The sequence below is a fragment of the Tenrec ecaudatus genome, chromosome 17 (genome assembly GCF_050624435.1).
Source record: "Tenrec ecaudatus isolate mTenEca1 chromosome 17, mTenEca1.hap1, whole genome shotgun sequence".
Lineage (NCBI taxonomy): Eukaryota > Metazoa > Chordata > Mammalia > Afrosoricida > Tenrecidae > Tenrec > Tenrec ecaudatus.
This window is the reverse complement of record NC_134546.1, coordinates 43,637,314-43,656,642: the sequence shown is the minus strand read 5'-3', so window position 1 is coordinate 43,656,642 and position 19,329 is coordinate 43,637,314. Positions and strand designations below refer to the sequence as shown.

At 38.7% G+C, this 19,329-nt stretch overlaps 1 protein-coding gene across 18 annotated transcripts in view; it reads left to right on the top strand.

The window, feature by feature from the left end:
* The window catches only part of NRXN1 (neurexin 1), a 1,245,618-nt gene that overhangs the window by 555,584 nt on the left and 670,705 nt on the right, over window positions 1-19,329 (top strand). The window lies entirely within an intron of this gene.

Here is a 19,329-nt window from a genome sequence, read left to right as displayed (position 1 = left end):
AGATAAAAATGGAAAGTAATACAAGAACACAAAGTGTCAACCAGCGGCACTAAGCCATTCAGATTGCGTTGATCAGGCTGTCCTTCGCAGGATCTCCAAAAAGATAGGAAGACAGCTCTGAGAGCTGCCACTTGTTAGCAGGAAGCAAATGCTCTGCTCAGAGCAGCTGCCTGGTTTCGAGGAGCTGACAGATGTGTAGGGGTGCTTCAGTCCTTGTCTCACTGAGTGGTCTGTCCACATCCCTTGGGCCAGAGCCAGTTTACGAATAAAGGAAGATGTGTACTTAAGGACTGACTAAAGGACATTTTTGTTGTTGTTGTTGCTATTGTGTTTTTTTCCCATTTGATTTCAACTTACAATCCACGTGAAAGGAAAGGACCAGGCACAAGGCTATTAATGATTATGTTAGCAAAAAAAAAAATTTTTTTTTTAAGACAGACACTAGGACTGGAAGAAAGAAACCATAGCTTTCTGAAAGAAAACAAGTAGCTGAGATTGAGATGTGAGAAGCTATCAGAATTTAAATAAGCCACAGAATTGGAATAAAATGTAAGGGTAGCCCATCTGAATCATGTCACCAAGTAGAGGTTTGCGAATTACAAAGATGAGCGCAGCTTTTCCAGGTACACTGCAACGGCTTCCTAAGCCGGGTGGGCCAAGCCCTAGGGAGAGGGCTGAATAAGGAGAGGTCTCGAGTCTGCTTTAGGGAGCAAACCGTCTACCTACTGCTGATGTGCAGCACTTAAACGACTGCTCACTTGTTGAGGCTAAGGATTCTTCTGGACACAAGCCTCGGTGATGTACCCACGAAACGTTAGCATAAAGAAACGTGCAATGGGCTATGCTCAAATTCATGGGGTTTTTTTCCATCGTTACAAGCTGACATTATAACAATATACTAAGTCAAAATTGTCAGAAAAACTCAGAAAGGTTCTGGGGGGGGGGGGAAGAATCTCAAACTTGATCTTTCTGTGCTGACTTTTGTGTCAAAGGAGAGCTTTCATGTACCTGACGTAAGAGGCCACTGCCCCGCGCGAGACCAAAGCTCTCCAGCAGCAAGCGAGGCAGACGCTTCTGCTTGGGGTGGTCTTCTGTGTCCTTCTTTCTATTTCTCCTTTCAGGGTGGATGACACCTCAGAATAGTACCATTGATTTTGGCCCATCAAGGATTCATTTTTGAATCAGACACCTTTTGCAATTTAAAAAAACAGCATTTTTTAAATTGCTAGCTTGTGCATTTGGAGACATATATCTATGTTTTATGCAATATATATTATGCAAGAGGGATTCGGGGCCTAAGAGAGTCAATGCCTAAAGCCTCCAAAAGACACAGCAGTCCTGCAAAATTCAAAACCCACTGCCATCAAGCCGATCCCCACTCTGAGAGGCTCTAGAGGAGAGTCTCAACCATAGGGTTGCTAAGGCTGTGAGCCCCAGGGATGCGCACTGCTGGCATATTTCTTTCGCGAGGGCAGCCAATGGGTTGGAGGTGCCTCCCTTTTGGTTAGCATCCATCGGAGCTCTTACTCACTGCCCAGGAGCCTCTGCTTCAGCCAGCGTCGGATCCAAGGACAGCATCACTGTCGGCACTGACCGAAAGTGCCATCCTAAATCGCCAGTGCAGGCAAATGTAGGCTAGGATCCTTTTCCCCTAAAATTTCTAGATCATAGTTTTACTTTACGATGTTCAATGGAAAGCAATCCTGGGCCTTACTGCCAGCGTGGCAGCCGCCTCTGCGGCTCTGAGGCTGTGACTCCCTCCGGGAACAGAAAGCCTCATCTTTCCCCCTCTGCGCAGCCAGTGGGTTCACACTGCTCATCTTGTAGGCAGCAGCTCTGCGAATAACCACGATGCCACCAGGCCTCCTTTAATGGAATATTTCTGTTATTGATTACCCACCTATCAAAGGCAATGAAAACACACGTGGGGATGGAGATTATGGATCTTGATGCTTCCCCACGTAGTACTTAGCGTGCCATGTACTTAGTGTCACCTACTGCAATGTACCCAGAAGGCTCTTTAGAGGCAAGGATGGTGAGACTTGGTCTCCTGTACTTTGACCGTGTTATCGAGAGACCAGTCCCTGAAGGACGTCATGCTTGGTATAGTGGAGAAGCCGTGAGCAGAGGACGGTCCTCAATGAGATTGACTGATCCAGTGGCTGAAGCAACAGGCTCAAGCCTAAGGACAATTGTGAGGATGGCACAGCACTGGGCCGCTTTCGTTCTGTAGCCAGCACCAGTTCATGGCACCTAACAACCAGCGCCTACTAAATAGATGCACAGTGTTTTAAATAATTCGTTTGCCACTTTACTACCGGTCAGTCCTGTAATCACCCCATCTAAGCTGTTATTATAGGCGTCCACAAGAAACCCTGGTGGCCAGTGGAGTCCACTTTGAGCTGCTAACTACAAAGTCTTCGGTTCAAACCCACCAGTAGCTTTTTGAGAGCCTACTTGCTCCCGTGTGTTGGACGCCCAAAGGGACAGCTCTACTCTGTCCTTAGCGGGCCGGTCCCTATTTGCAAAACCTGACTCAATTATGGTGGTTTTTTTCATTGCATGCTCTCCATTGGGGTATCATGCAGAACATGAAAAAAACAATATCTTGATGACATTTGGGTTTCAAAGATTTATTAAAATATCTAGAAAATGTTTTAGAAAAATAAGTATTTTGCTCTTTGCTTATTTCTATATACTTTATTGTGTTTTGAAATAGTTTCAGAGAACGTGGCTTGATGTTTTATAGATAATAGCAGAAACCCCAAATACTGATTGTTTAAATGTAATTAAAACAGCCAACATTTTACAACATGAATTTAAGGAAAATGCAAGGATTCATTTTCTGTAAGTTTGGCTTCCCAAAAAGAGATGGTACAAAGTATAAAGACCCAGGGTAATATAAAATGTGTCCGTTCATATTGTTGTTCACACACACAATAGTTCTGCTGTTAAAGTGGACTTTGGGAATCCCGGCCAGTCTGATGAAAATGCTCATCCAAAATCTTTCAGAATGCATTATTCCAGGATAAACAAAAGAATGACAATTGGTCACTTATACTATAAAGGCTATTTCTAACTTAAAAGAATAGGCATTTCAATGCTTTAGAAGCACCCATTTACTAAATTGTCTTATCATCAGCCATCCCCTGAAACAATTACTGCTCAATGCATTTGTTCTCCAATAGCTTATACATTCAGCCGGTTCTTTTGGATTAATTCCCTTTAATCTGGGACATGCACACATATTAAGGTTAGCTTTGTTAGTAAACCTTTATGAATACCCAAAGCCTTACTATAGACAGGCGATCATTTCCTGTGAAGAATGGGGTTTAGGAACTAAAGGGTGAACACATGCATTAATGTGACTCTAGAATATCTTGTCACCTCTTCATCCGCTGATGCCCAAAGATACCCCCTCAGGTTTGTTGCCAATATTTTGATTCGATTATGTTGCCATTTCTTCTACTCCTGCTACTCCCGATCAACTCCCCCTCCCCCCTGTCTCCTGCTCAACTCTGTTTCCTGTCCTCTGCTTATGCACGGTCTCTCCTAGCTCATGGCTTCTGCTCTCTGCCGCCATGTGCCCTTTAGTGCTTCGCTGCTGCTTCAGCACCTGCGGACTCTCTATGTTTCATATTCACACGGCCCTAGAAAGGAAACTAGTCGATTCATTGCTCACCAGGCCCTATTCAGGAGAGCTTTCAAATCTTACCACCTTGGTAAACACCGATGAGAGGTTTTGATGTGGAGCAGATGTCCACACATCATCCTGTCAGCTGGCATCAGAACTAGGAGCACACAGTCCACTCTTCTCAAAAGGGCTGTTGGTGCAATAGACCTGCAGCACAAGCATCTTTCCTCCAAACTGCCTGAATAAAGACCTTTCTCCTTTAGTCTTATAGGACTCATGAGTAATCCTATGCCTTCAAAATTATAATTATTTACTGTTAGGCGCCTAAGTCAAGTGGTCAAGACTTTTAAGAACAGAAACTGGGAAAGCTTAGGACCATCCCAAAGACTGGGGACCGCAACTTGGAGTGTGCTTAAGCTTGTATTCCTTTTTCACGCTTGATATCGATGGGAGTAAAGCAGCAAGATGGAAAAGATGCACATTTTGAGAACAGTTTCCCAAAAGGTAACGTAAGAAAAGCTGAGTATAGAAATCACAATTTCATTATATTTAATATGGAATTATATGAACTATTACTATTCTTTGATGTATCATTCCTGTAATTGTCATAATTTTTCCTCCTGCCATCACCCACACAAGGATTTCAGTCTAAGTAGGGCCCTGAAATATTTTGTGCATCGTATTATTGAAATAAATTGAATTCCAAAGCCAACGGTCTTTTTTAATAGATAACTGGTATATATAGTTAAACTGGCTTTAAAGAAATGTGTGATATAAGAATGAGCAATTATTAAATTGAAATGAAAATTTGGTGTGAAGAATGAAAGTAGCTAGTGGAATTTACACACCAAATTATCAGAAACATTGAAAAAACAACCAACCAAATAAAAATTTTAAAATTATATTGTAAAAAAAGAAAACTTTCTGGACAATCTGAAATGCCTTTCCTTCCAGTGTGTGCCATGGAGGTAGTTTGTGCACGGCGATGAACATGTGAATATCATAGAACTAACATATTAGCTGCAATAGCATGACTTTTGCACTTGATCTCGCACATAAATATGATGATATCACAAGTAAAATGAAGGAGAAATTACCTTAATAAGTTGTTCAGGACTTAACATGAAGAAAAACTCACTGGGACTGTTGGAATAAACAGACCAAATTGTGCTAGACTACAGCCGCCATTAAAATAGCATAAATAATAGTCGAAATCATTATAACCGCAAGAGAGAATGCCGAAAATGACATGGTGGATGATGACATTTCTAAGTGTTTTGAACAATTTCTGTATTTCTAACTTGAGCCATTTAATGATACGATTCCATTCATTAAACCAATTTTATAACTTAAGCTACTTGCTCAAGTAAGTGAAATTAGTTCAGCCTACAAGTAGTTATGAAATAATGAATGTGTCCTACTTTTTAAGTTTTCAACTAAGAAATTAGCAAAATTGCTTCTCAATAATGTTTCCAAAAGCATGGAAGTCAAAATGTGTGTGGCACACCCAAGTGTGATTGTGTGCAATTTTCAATTTCTTCTTTTAGTCATTATCTACAACTTTTAAATTTTTGACAATGACTGTATTCTCTGCGTTGGCAATTTGAAATAAGCAATTAAAAGTGGATGAAAGGCACTTTGAGGCGTTTGGGTTATGATGAAGTACAAAAGCAGATAGAAATTAAGCATGTTGCTGAAGCACATTCGAAAACATTTCCATCCTGATTTTGGAGAAACCCTATCTGACACGACATCATAGAGTTGTGTTATGGTATCTACACTTTAAGTGCAGTTTGAGCAAGAATTTCCCACTAATTATGACTTACAAAACTGTCAAAACATCGATTTAAAAAATGGGTTCCCAAAGAGAAATAATTTGGGGGAACTAGAAAACAATAAGGAAATAGACAAAAATAGCTTACCATTTCAGTCTCCAGAGAAGAGTTCTGTTAACATATTCTAAAAGGCCCTGGTAACATATACTACTTGGTGTGTGGTATACATAACATAGACTATATTGTATCTTGTGTTTGCCTTTAAAATGTAAAGACATAGGGTTCAAGTTTTGCAACATGACCTTTGCTTATGCAACACACAGTTAAATGCGAGGATGACATAGTAGATTAACATCTCACCTACAGCTTATCTCAGATTTTATGACAAACAGATCTGGGCTAGTCAGGGAACTGGATAACAAAAGAAAATAAGGACGAAATATATATGTGAAAAAGTAAAATCTATTGTGATGTATCAGATATCTCAGCAATCAAATGAAAACTGATTGGAAGTAGATGCAAACAAGATCTTGAGAATTAATCCAGATCGAAAGAACTATCAATGAGAACAATTTCTAGGTACATTGATGCAGGTGATCACATTGACTGTGGTCGACTAGTTGAAAGCCCACCATGGAAGGTCAACCGGAACAGGCAGACAGATGTCATTTGAATACTGTCTCCTTACATGAACACTATCTCCTTACAGTTGATTTGGCATGTGATTTAATAGCTGGACAATCACTCTTATTGAACATTTCCTGGAGATTAAGACAATCTAAACAGTTCACAAGCTTTGTTCCCACAGAAAATTCAAATAAGTTGGAAATAAAACACTTCAACTAAATCCCAAGACTCTTCGAACTACGAAACTAAATTGTCACATGGAATTGTGGCCCTCAACTTAGTATGGTAAAATTCAGCCTCATAAACAAGCTAATGGTGGAAACAAAAGAAAATTAAGAATGTTGATAGAATACTTAAAAACCAAACCAAAACGCATGTAGTAAATACTGAGATCTTTGATTAGGAAAATATTATTCTAATTTTCAAAAAATTAATGGCATGAGTTATCAATGAATCCCAGTCGCTAGCCTTCATTTGATCAATCATTGGGGATATAAACTAAGCAGATCGAAATGAATGAGTTGCTACGGTTCAACAATTTACTAGATGCCCTTACAATGTGTTTCCTTTAGGCACACAGGCACGTGAAGTCTATGACACCTATTGAGAGACAAATGTTCCGTATAAAGTGGGAAAGTAAACAAAGAGAAGAATGAAAGCTTGTATAAGAGGGTCTAAACATTGTGAGGGGTGAACAATTTTTCTTGAGTTCAGTCTGGCATTTGAAAATATTCAAATGCGCTTCTATCAGCAATTTTTAGGAAATAAAACACGGCTCGTGTTCTTTTTCCTTGCATTGGGCAAAACTATCTTGATCCTTTCGTTTGAAAAATAATTCTATCATCCTGTGTTCAAATGAGGAAGGCTGTATTTAATCAAAGGAAATCTTTGCTTTTGTGACAGTAATCAATGGCTTTGCTTGTGAAATGTCAACTTAAACGATTGTAAATTTTCATAGTGCCTATGTCAAAAAATTTCAAGCAATTTCGTTTATTTAGCTGTTACATAAAGCACATTAAAACAATGCTTTTATAATTTATGTTACACTAATACTGAAGGTGTTTTCTGTTTATTAGACATACTTAAAGGAAATTAAGTATTTGTTAATTAATTTTACACTTGCTGTTTTGTGATAGGAATTTCTTGGATATGATTTTTTTCCTCCTTAAAATAAAGCCACAGTCCCAAATTTTCCTTTCAGAGTATGTAGGCGAATTTGATTTGCTTCTTCCTGAACTTGCTAGTTAAGCTAGATTAGATCTAAAGGGAGCTATTTTAAAACATTCTTACAGTTGTATATTTTCTTAATATGTATCATTTTAATTGTGTTGTAACTATATGATATTTTTAAAGGTAAATGACCTTTCTTAAGATGTGTGCTTTTCTTTAATTGAAAAATATTTGCCTCTGAGATATTTATCCTGCTCTGTCAAAAATGGGTACAGTCAATGTCAAAGCTATTAAGGATTCACTAGTATATTATGTAAACCTTTATTAATTAGCACCAAACTATATTTAGCCAGAGAGGGAGCAAAATGAGACAGCTAAATATATTGATGTTTATTATGTAGAGAACCGCATGAAGATGCTGTTAATTAGAAATATAACAAGGGATCCCAGCAGATATCTGAGATGAGACTCTCTCACAGAAGATCTATCCTACCTTGTAATTGTACTTGTTAATGCTTGAGTTTACTAATTCCTACATGAACTATTTCCTGGATATTTTCAAGTGACTGACGGCTCGCCTTGGGCTATCTTGCCTGTAGATAGGCTATCTACATCTCTGAGTTGATTTTCAAGGAAAGTGGGCAATGAAACTGTCCAAATAATCAGTCAGATCAGTGATTGAATCCCTCAATTCCCCCAGTTACAGGACTCAACAGATGTCATGCTGAAACAGGAAAGCTGAGAGCAATCGAGGTGTCTGCTTAGTGACATGGCATAGTGACCAGGAGCATGAAAAACTAACAGTTCTTTTTCGTGCATTAATTGTTTTAAAAAATCAAGAGATCTTCCACCCACTATTTATTTTAAACTCACAAAATCTACACACATGAATCTACTAAATAATTCATGAATGATAATTATGCTCATTTAGTAATGATAATAATGACACTGTAATAATATTGATAAGTACACCTACTCATCCCTTATTGATTATCCTGACCTATTCTGAACTTACAGCAATAGTACAAAAAATATACTTCTAACTATTTTATACATTCACTATGTACACCTGGCAGTAACACACACTGAAGTGTGAGGCAAGACCGAATGGCTGTGATGCTTTGAGCTATGTGTCACTCTCTCTGGTCCACAATTCTCTATAACTGGGCAGGTCTACATGATGTAATCTGGTGAACATGTAGTTCTCTTCCATTTTGATATTCAATGTGGTTATTCTCCATTTTCACATAATGTCATTCTTCACACAATAAACTTATCTTGTGAGCCAAACAACGTCATCAAGAAGGGGGCAGATATAATTATTTATATTTATCCTTGTGAATGTTTATCATGTGCCAGGCATTGTTTTGAAGTACTTGAAAGACGTTAAATAGTTCCTTTTGTGATATGTTTCTTTTATCAGTTTTATTTTGCAGAAGGGAATACTGAGACACTAAGAGAGGCATTAAGAACTTAAGTAGGTTGCTCAAAGTCACACAACTAGTGGGTTGTGGGACTAGCATAGAAGCCTAGGGAGTCAATGCGCCCAGGACACATACCAAGATATACATATTTTAAAAAGTAATGAAAGTACAGAACAGGTTAAATATAAATCCAATCAAAACGAATACAATGATGACGTTTTCATTTCTTCAATTGATCTTACAAGTTTACTGAATGACTTTAATTAATGTTAGTGTTCATTTTTCTAAAAACTGTCTAAGCTTGATATTAGACTCATTTATTTGCTTAAAGTGGTTTTACTTGAGGGTGGATTTTCAAAAACCTTTTTAGGAAAATAAGTTATCCTGATAACTCTATAAATGTCTGTTTGGTTATCAGTAGAAGACCATACAGTCTGCACAGAATGTCATGACTATTTCTCAACGGAGCATCCTCGCTAAAGCGGGGAGAACTTGAGGAGGGGCTAAGAGGGAGAAGGGAGAGTTAGGGGGCTTGGCAGATAGGACGGCTTCATGGTTGTTAAGGGGAGGCTTCCGTCCCCTAGCCCAGGTCATGGTTGGCACCAGGTCTGGCCATCGAGACAGGTCTGGGATGATGTCACTGATACCCTAGAGGCAGCGTCATTAAGTACAGACAGAATAAGGAAGACAACCCAACTGTGTCTCTTACACAGACGTCTGACATTTTGCCTCTAGCCTTCTCTGCATGCCTGTGTAGAGAGCTTGCTGAGGGAACTGGGCAAAGAAAGGAGCTCATACATCCACTCCTGATCAGGGAGGGTTTCGGGGGGTGCAGCTGGGAGAGTGAGGACATTTGTCACTGAGAAAGTCCCCCTGTGAGGTTTACTGCTCTGCCACCACCATTGCCATGTGCTCCGGGTGAAGCCCATGACCATAGTCTTCCTGTGCACGCGAGGCCTGTCTTACTCACAGTGACCCTGAGGACTGCCCCTAGGAGCTTGGGGGACTGTAAGTTCATATGGAAGCAGAATGCCTCACCTTTCTTCCATGAGCTCCTGGCAGTTTTGAACCCACTAGGCATTGTAGGGTTGTACGGCTCCCCCCAAATGTGCATTAGGTCCACACCTTACATAGCCTGCTCTGCCCCCCAGAGGAATGCCTAGGAAAGAAGATTTGGAAAGTACCATTTACATGTCTAATTTTCATTTGGTATTAAATTTTCTAGCTTACTCATGTGAGAAATGAAAATAAAGAATTTGACTCCGAGCCAAAGATCGAGAAATTGAAAAAGACAGAATTGAAACATTTAATGAGGATTTTCGCTCCCTTGATATTTTTTTTAATGAGTCAAATTATTTTTCAAGTAATTATTTTAAAATCAGAAACTCCAAGCAAAGTAACAAAGTTGGCTGAGAGTGACATAATTGCAAGCGAGAAACACATCCTCTTGGCATTTCCAGGCAGGAAGTGCTGCTGCCAGGCACCATGACTCAGGCGTCAAGCCGTGGTAGTTCTTGCTTCTGCTTCCTGCTGGCTTGTCTCCCTGCCTGTCACTGTCAGGACAGGGCTTGTTCCCAGACTCCCCCTAGAGACTGCTGGCTGTCCCCAAAGCCAACTGCCAAATGTTAGTACCTGGAGAAGTGGGTATACAAAGAAATGTAATTTTGCACACAGGGGCAGACACAAACATACTCAACTTTTCAACAGAGGTTTGACCTTTGAATTATTAAAAATGAGACACTCCAAATTTGCGACACAGAGATGGAAACTAATGCCTTGATTCTCACAAGTTGGAGGGGGACTTTGCACTTGGCTTGTGCCGCTTTAGGTCTTTTTAATTTTTTGCATTGCTTTTAAAATTGTTATTGTTTTGCTGGTAAGAACATTAAGAGCAGTAAAAATTAGACAAATTTGGCATGATTTAATAATATGCCAAGAGTTAATGGAAAAATTGAATCTAATGTTTGGGTGTTCTGAGACTGTCGAGATTTTTATTACTTTTTTTCTTTAAATACTAAATCTTAGGGGAGGGGGAGAAGTAATTTAAATGAGCTATTTATTTGTACCTCACAGAGCTATGAAATGCAGGAGGCCTGTCATCTGTTAAAGCTATTTTGGAACACAGTCAGCACATTCATTTAAGTATATTCTACAGCTACTTTTCACGAGAGTGTCAAAGTAGGTAGTTTCAGCAGAAACCATATGACCTAAGAAGGAAGGCACAGAACAAAATTTAAGAAAACATAATGGTGTGGGGGTTCCGGGCATCCCAGAATTGAGAATAGATAAATTGAATAAACAGCCTATACATTATGAACCATCCAGTTTTAAAACAATATGATTCTACGATTCTATGGTGCATGCACCTTCTCACTAATTCAATCACTGGGTGCTATAGGCAGTTTAATGGTCTGAAAACTTATTAAACAGTTATGTGGAAACAGAACCCATATACATGTAAAGCAATGCTGTTTCAGTTTTTAAAGAGTTTATAGAAGAACTATGGAAAAATTACAATCCTTTTACACATGCATGCCCATCTTCATTCAGATAATTATGGTTCCATAGCCTATCATTAATAAAATGCACATAATAATGCATAATTTCTGTATGTCATACTGTGGAGCCCAAAGTGAAATACTATTGGAACTGCCTTACTAAACTATCCTCAGGATTTCTTCCAAAATATTGGGTATCAATTTATAGTTCAACACTGGCTATCATCTGTTTGCAATCAATGTATTTAAATTTATTGGGAATTATGAAGGAAAAACTTATAAATGAAATTCCCTCAGCTTTTAAGTGTCCTAGTGGCATTTGCCAGGTGCTATGCACACCGAGTGTGCTATCCCTGGTGTGAAATTCCTGCTGCTCACACAGGCATTCCAGTATCTGTAAAGTCATTTAATTTTAGTCTAATTGTTTTTCTTCTGTTCATTTTAACCTACATGGGATTTTCATTTCTCTTCATGTCAGACCTAAATTCATGTTTTCCTGATCTCATTGATATGATAAGATAAGAATAACAAACAACACATTGCAAAGTTCTAGGGTAGAAACTGAGCTATCAGGCTTTATCAGTGAAGATAAATTAACACCGAGCCTTAAGTAATTGGACATGCATCAGTCCATTCATAGTACTTCTACTGTGCATGTTCTTAGAATGGCCAGAAACTTGTACGTATTATGTGTTTAAATGAATACTCAAAAATTATTAAAATATATAAAACAGCTTTAGGTGATTGCACATCTCATTTGCATGCCCACTCTCACTTTGAGTCTTCCATTTAAATAAAAACAAGAAATATTCACAGCATGGAAATAGGAGAAACTATATTAAAACTTAATGAAGTAGAGGAATGCCATTGCAAAAATGACACACACTTGTCACTGCTCCTGTGGTCCAGCCTACCGCTCAGCTCTGCAGTTTGCTAGGAGATGGCTGCAAAGAAGCGCCCATCAGAGCCCCATGTCAATGAATGGCTTAATTGAACTGTCAGCTTAACTACTGAAAAACAAGGCAGAGCCGTAAAACAGAAAATGTGATGGTTAAGGCAGAGCAAAGGAAGTCTGGAACCAGTTGATTGAACTACACTGAGAGGTAAGGTACCTGATACAATTGTCTTATTTATATAGTTAGCATCTTTAGAATATACTCTTCGAGCACGATAACTACCTACAGCGTAGGCACAGGATTTTTATAAAATCACCAGATCAAAGACATTCTCTCTCCACAAATTAAAAGCCATTTTCCAAGAGGAAAACGGAGATTGAAAAGCAGCTACAAATTTGAGAAGCAAAAAACCTAACCAGTGCATTACTAGTCGAATTAAACCAACCTCACTTGTGTTTAATAAAATTCATAGGACCAATATGAAGTGTCTGGCAAGGAAGGATAAACTATGTGCACGTTCTAATAAGACGGCGGTGGGGATGGGAGTTCTCCGTTTGAACTCTACTTCTTACCACTGCTGAGCCTTACTACAATTCACCCAACCTTCCAAACTCTTTTCTTAAATACTTTTCTAAGTCCTCAAAGAAGTAAATAAAATCTCTGGGGCCAAAATAATAAGTCACAGTAAGAATCAAGTATAAAAATACATCTAAATCATAATTCTTTTCGAAACAAATGATGGTTGTCACTTGAAAGTATAACAATTCTACTGGCTTTAAAAAGTCTTCAAAAATATTTCTCACATTAATACCGAGGGAAGGACGTTAGCTTCAAGAAGACGTAGCTTGATGACACAAGGCAAAAAGAAATCCTGATAGGAATTCAGCTAAGCAATGGTCTGGGTGACTGTGATTGTTCTCATTCCCACTTTGACAAGGAAATAAATGACTCTTAAAATATCAACAGTTAAGCCATCTCGCTTTATTAATTCCAAATGTTTAAATTTGTGTGAAAATCTATGAGCTCAGAGGCAACATAGATCTCAGCCAAACCATCTCTTTAGCTGACACACTGGGAAGTTCAGACACCAGAACTTGACTCTGTTTGCATGGCTGACTTAAGGGTGGAGACCAGAGCCCAATTGTTATGTCGGCAGAACTCGCCCTTTCTCGGTCAGTCACATGGTGGGTTACATGTTGGGCTGCAAACAACAAGGTCAGCAGTTTAAAACCACCAGCCCCTCCAAGGGAGAAAGATGAGGATTTTTACTCTTACAAAGAGTTTCGGTCTCAGAAACCAACGGTTCTGTTCAGTCCCCTATTGTCTCACTTGAGTAGACTAGCCAGCAGTGTGTTTGGTCTGGATTTACATGAAGTCTAAGGTATTGTTCAGAGATGGTGTTCAAGTAGGACTCATGCCAAAGTTGTGTAGCCATTGAATCTTTCTATAATATAAGCTGCAAGACATAACAACGAGCATATTGTCCACCTCCTTCAGTTTCAACTTGAAGACATTCCCAGCCCAGAGGTTAAGTTGCTAGCTAAAGGTCATAGTGATGGGAAGCAGAAATGGTTCAGTTTGTAAGCTTTGAACAGATCAGGCCTAAGATGGATTCTGTTGCTTATTCACGGTGAAGGTAGTTTTTGTTTTCGAAGACTCCACTTCTACATCTATAAAATGATAATAACATAAATGGGATATGAGAGAAACAAATAAAGTGCCTGACATTTTATAAGCATTCCAGAGTCCCTAACTTCTTTAGTTGAATATCACGGACAAGTAGCAACCAGTCAGTGTGCTTTTGACTACACACCTTGTTACATGGGTACATTGTTTTGGACTGAACTATGAAGTACCTCTTTAAAAGCCTCTTCTAAAATCAATCTCTTCACGTTTTTAATAATTCAAGAAAAGAACTTGAACTTGGCCTTCAGAGATTTTTATGAACCAAAGGGTTATTTTTAATTGGATGTTATGCCTTTTGTCATGGAAATAGTTGTTTCATAGATTAAGCATGATGACTTCAAGGTTGAGCCCAGAATGGGGTGTAATGGTGATATCAACCTTTTGCTTCTTTTCTTTGACAAAACGTACTTAAATTAAAAGAACAGGTGTGAAGCTGCTTCAGAAGTACACACTTTTTTCCTCAGAAGAATTTTTAAAAAGAGCTCTCCTATAAAAATAACTTTAAAATTGATATATTCTCTTTTCAAAGATCAAAACTGAGAATAACCTTTGCTGCCAGCAGGATGCTAAGATGCTGCAGCTATTAAACACTTCTTTCTCACGATTGAAACTAGAAAGGATCGCTTCAATCCTAGAACTTGCTTTTAACATTCTCTCTCAAAGCTTCCTTGCAGTTGCTAAGATAACAGTAACACGCTTCATCTAGTTATTTAGTGATCTCTCTCTCACCACTCATCTATCTAGAGTCCCATTTGTTCATATATTTGAATTAGATAAGTGAGTTACACACTGGGCTGCTAGCTGCAAGGTAAACAGTTCGAAACCACAAGCCATTCAGCAGGAGAGAGATGAGGGGTTCTATTCCCATGAAGATCGACAGTCTCAGACACCCACAGGAGCTGTTCTACTTATGGGTTGCTAGAATAGGAACCCATTAGTCAGTAGGAATAGTCAATAGGAACCAACTAGCCAATAGGATGAATAGTCAATTAATCAGTGGTCAATAGGAATTGACTCTCTGATAGAAACAAGACAAGTTTGCTAATTTTAATAATGGTCCTAATTTACAATTAGAGCTCATTCTTCCTGCAAATTTGCTTTATATCACTGGACTGTTTTAAGCTCCAGTGAAGCATTAATTGAGGAAGATCAAGCGTGCATCGTGGGCAGCACACTAAGAAAGTCACCTGGGGCTACATTAAAGGTCTGCAGGGTTGAGCGAAAGCAATGATATCCTGCTGGGTGAGTTGTTGAGGTTTCTTCCACTTAGTTACTTCCATCCACCCACCAATCCATCCATCCATCATCCATCCCTCCATCCATCATCCATCCATCCATCCATCATCCATCCATCCATCCATCATCCATCCATCCATCCATCCATCAATCATCCATCCCTCCATCCATCATCCATCCCTCCATCCATCATCCATCCATCCATCATCCATCCCTCCATCCATCCCTCCATCCATCATCCATCCATCCATCCATCCATCCATCCATCCATCCATCCAATCTTTCTGCTTTTCTTTATCCTTCTCCCTGAATTACATCTCGCCCTTATCATACATACACCTAGGATCCTTGTAAATTTATTCATCTTATTGGTGGAGTATTTTGAAGAAGTTATGAACTCCAGTAGTGATCTTTAATCAACTGAAGGTCATAAAATTCAATCATCCGATTCCCCTCATTATTTCGATGAAACAGCAAGCTTCAATACATATTATTTTTGCCATCTGTATATTGCAAAGTAGGAATGTGTCTTCCTCCGATCCCGAGTTCTTCTTCCTGTAGTCCAACTTCTTGGATCATTTGTTCAGCATATAGATTGACTCAGTATGGTGGAAGGATACAATCCCAATGCTCACCTCTCTGACTTTAAACCACACACTATATCTTTGTATTGTTCAGATGACTGCCTTCTTGTTCTATATACTGATACCAATTCTACATGGCCACACGTGTTTTGGAATACCCATTCTTTAAAAAGCTAGATATAATTTGTTATGATCCACACAGTTAAAAGTACAAATGACTATCTTTTTGGTGCTTTCTACTTTCGGCCAAGTTCTCGCTGGCATGATTAATAATATTTCTAGTTTCATATCCTCTTCTGTATTCACTTAAAGGTGCTACTGCAGTCATTTTTAAATTGTCTTCAGCAAAATTTTACTTCCACATGATATTGTTCAATCATTTCCACATTCTGTTCATCACCTTTCCTATAAAAGTGTATGGCCGTCTCCCATTAGGTTGGCCCTGCATCTGTACTGCAAATTTCTTGGTATAAATAAGGGAATGATTCCAATATTGCATCTTCCTGTTGAAGCATCTCAGGTGGTATTATGTCAATCCCTGGGTCCCTGTTTTTCACCAATGTCTTCTATGCTCATTGTATTTCTTCCTTCTGTATCATGAGTTCTTGATCATGGAATGATTGAAAGTAAACCAGTTCCTTTTGGTACAGTGACTGGGTACTCCTTCAATCTTCTTTTAATGTTTTCTGCACCTTTTTTGTATTTACACATAGAATCCTTCAATATTTCAGCTCAAGGATTGAAATTTTTCCTTCAGTCTTTTTGTTTGAGAAATCGTTAGGAGTGTTTTCTTTTGATTTTCTGCCTCCAGGTTTTCTTTTTTGCATTTCAGTCTAATAATTTACTTTGCTTTTATGTCTCCTTTTGAAATCTGTTCATCCCTTTACTTCATTTTTTGTCATATGCTTTAGCTACCCTATGCTCAACAGTATGTTTCAGTCTCTTCTGCCATCTTTTAGGTTTTTCCTTCTTTCCTGTCTTTTTAATGCCTTCTTGCTCTCTTAAGAGTCCTGATGGCTTAGTGGTTACACATTGGGCTGCTAATTGCAATGACACCAGTTCTCAACCACCTGAGGCTCTGAAAGAGAAAGACGAGGCTTTCTTTCCTTTTTTTATTCATTTATTGTGGGATCGTACAACTCTTATCACAATCCATCCATGAGGCTTTCTATTTATGTAAAGAGTTACGGTCTCAGAAAGCCACAGGGGCCGTTCTCCGCTGTCCTATAGATTTTCTATGACTCAGCATAGACTGGATGGCAGTGAGGGTTTTGGGTTGTTTTTCATGTTTTTCTTTCATTTTCTCTTTTTCTTATGGACCTCTAGTGATAGTGGGTTACATGTTGGGCTGCTAATCACAAGGTCAGTAGTATGAAACCACCATCTGCTCCAAGGAAAAAAGATGAGGCTTTCTACTCATTAAAAGCTTATAGTCTCAGAAACCCACAAAGCCGATTCGACTCCATCCTATAGGTTCATGGCGAGTTGGAATGGACTCAATGGAAATAAGCCTTTTTGAGTTTTGCTTTCTTGATGTATGGTGTCTTTGATGTCATCTCACAACTCTTTGGTCTTTGGTCATGGATGTTCAATGGGTCAAATTTTTTCTTGATAAAATCTTGATATGCTTCTAAACTCAGGTGGAATATACTCATGGTTGTACACTGGTTCTTCTAGAATTGTTTTAATTTTCTTCATCTGCATCTTGAACTTGAATTTGAGCAATTGATGGTCGGTTTGGGTCTTGTTCTTCCTGATAATACTGAGCATCTTTATTGTCACTTCCACATAAGTAATTGATTTGGTTTTCGTGTGTACCATCTGGTAAGGTCTATGTGTATAGTTCCCATTCATGTTGTTGAATAGAGATACTTACAATGAATAGTTTGTTTTTCTTGCAAAATTCTATCATGAAGTGTCCTGAATCAAGACCATATTTTCCAAAATATCCATTCATTCATCTTTGTTTCCAACTTTTGCTTTCCAATTCCCAGTAATTATCAACACATCTTGATTACATATTTGATCGATTTCACACTACATAATATGGTAAACATCTTCCGTTTCTTAATCTTTGACATTGGTGGTTGGTGTGTAACTCGGGAAAACAGTCATATTAACTGATCCTTCTTTCAGGCATAGGAAAACAGCATTGTATTTCAATGCATATCTTTAAGTGCTCTTCTTAATGATGCATGTGATACCATTTCTCTTCAGTCTGTCATTTCACTATAGTACACCATATGACTGTCAGAGTCGCACTGATTGGTACCAAGCCATTTCACCTCACCAATGCCTAGATGCCTGTCTTCAAGCATGTCCTTTCATTTGTTGACCTTTTCCAAGACTCATATTTTATACAGGCCATGTTTTGATTATTGGTGAATGTGTGTAGCTGTTCCTTCTCATTTTGAGTCGTGGCACATCAGCAAATAAATACCTTAATAGCACTACTTCATCCACCTCATTACGGTCTGCTCGAGTTTGAAGAGGCGGGTCTTCTGTTGTATTTCGAGTGCCTTGCAATCTGATAGGCCCGTCTTCGGGCATTATATCAGACAATGATCCGATGCTATTCATGATGCTTTTACTGTCCAGTTTTTTAAGCAGTGGATTGTCAGGTATGTCATTCTACTATGTCTCGGCCTGGAAGTTCTGCCATGGATGACCAGTATTTCAAATCCTGAGGGCATACCTTCCAACAGCTCAGGAACACAGCTACCACAATAAGATGAACTGACAGAATAGCAATAAGTGTTTAAATAGTAGGGGAAAAAATCCATCACCAAATAGCATATACTTAAAATACTTGTTTTTTCTATCGAGTTATGATATCTGATTAGTATAAATAATGTTAATGTCTAGTTGTATTAAAAGCTAAGTTTATTCCTTGCTTGATATTAAAGTTGAAGGGAATATAATCTAATACTGTCATTTGAATCATTTCCATAAAATAACACTTTCAGAATATTTGTTTGAAGCCAATTTAAATCTCATTTGCACAAATTAACAAAGACTCACTAACAGTTAACTACTTTCCCAGTAATTACACCTTTGGTTGTACTATTTCTCTGTCTTGTGACCTGCCCTCTACTAAATCTACACACAGAGATTTGTACCATAAAGATCAATTCATTATACAGCGGGTTTTAAGGATTTAGTACTTTGATACACGCTTCCATGAGCGTAAGAGGCAAAGGAAGTGGAAAACATGATTAACATCGACCATTCTTGATTAGAGGGTGAGGAACTGCCAAACCTCAGTTTCTGAGCTGTCCCCTCCCTGGAGTCTAGTCAACCAGATGTTGAAAATGACTAATTACCTAAGGTTATCAGATCACCCCCCTTCAGTCAGAGGCTACATCAAGTCTAGCCACTCATTTAACAACCCAGTAGTAACTACACAAGCTAGAGAATTTCCCTTAAAAAGGAGGGGGGGGATGGTGGGAAGGGGGAGAAAGTGTGAAGTGTCCTAGTATATTAGTGACTGTGCCTATTTATGACAACAGGTGGATTCTCTCGAATTAGACCAATGCAAAATGTTAAATTTCTTTCTTAAATGGTCACACCTGAATGTTTGTTCATTTGTCACTTTTTCTTTCTTGTTATAACTCTAATGGGTTTGCACATTGGTCCAGCCAATCTCTCTTCTTTCCTTACTCTCTCTCCCCTCTCATTTCTTTCTTCTTCTCTCTTTTTCTCCTTCTCCCCTCCCTCTCTCCCCTTCCTTAGACCTCTCTCCAACTCTTTCTCTGTGAGGTTCATTTGTTTGACTGATTCTGTGTCTCCATAATGACTG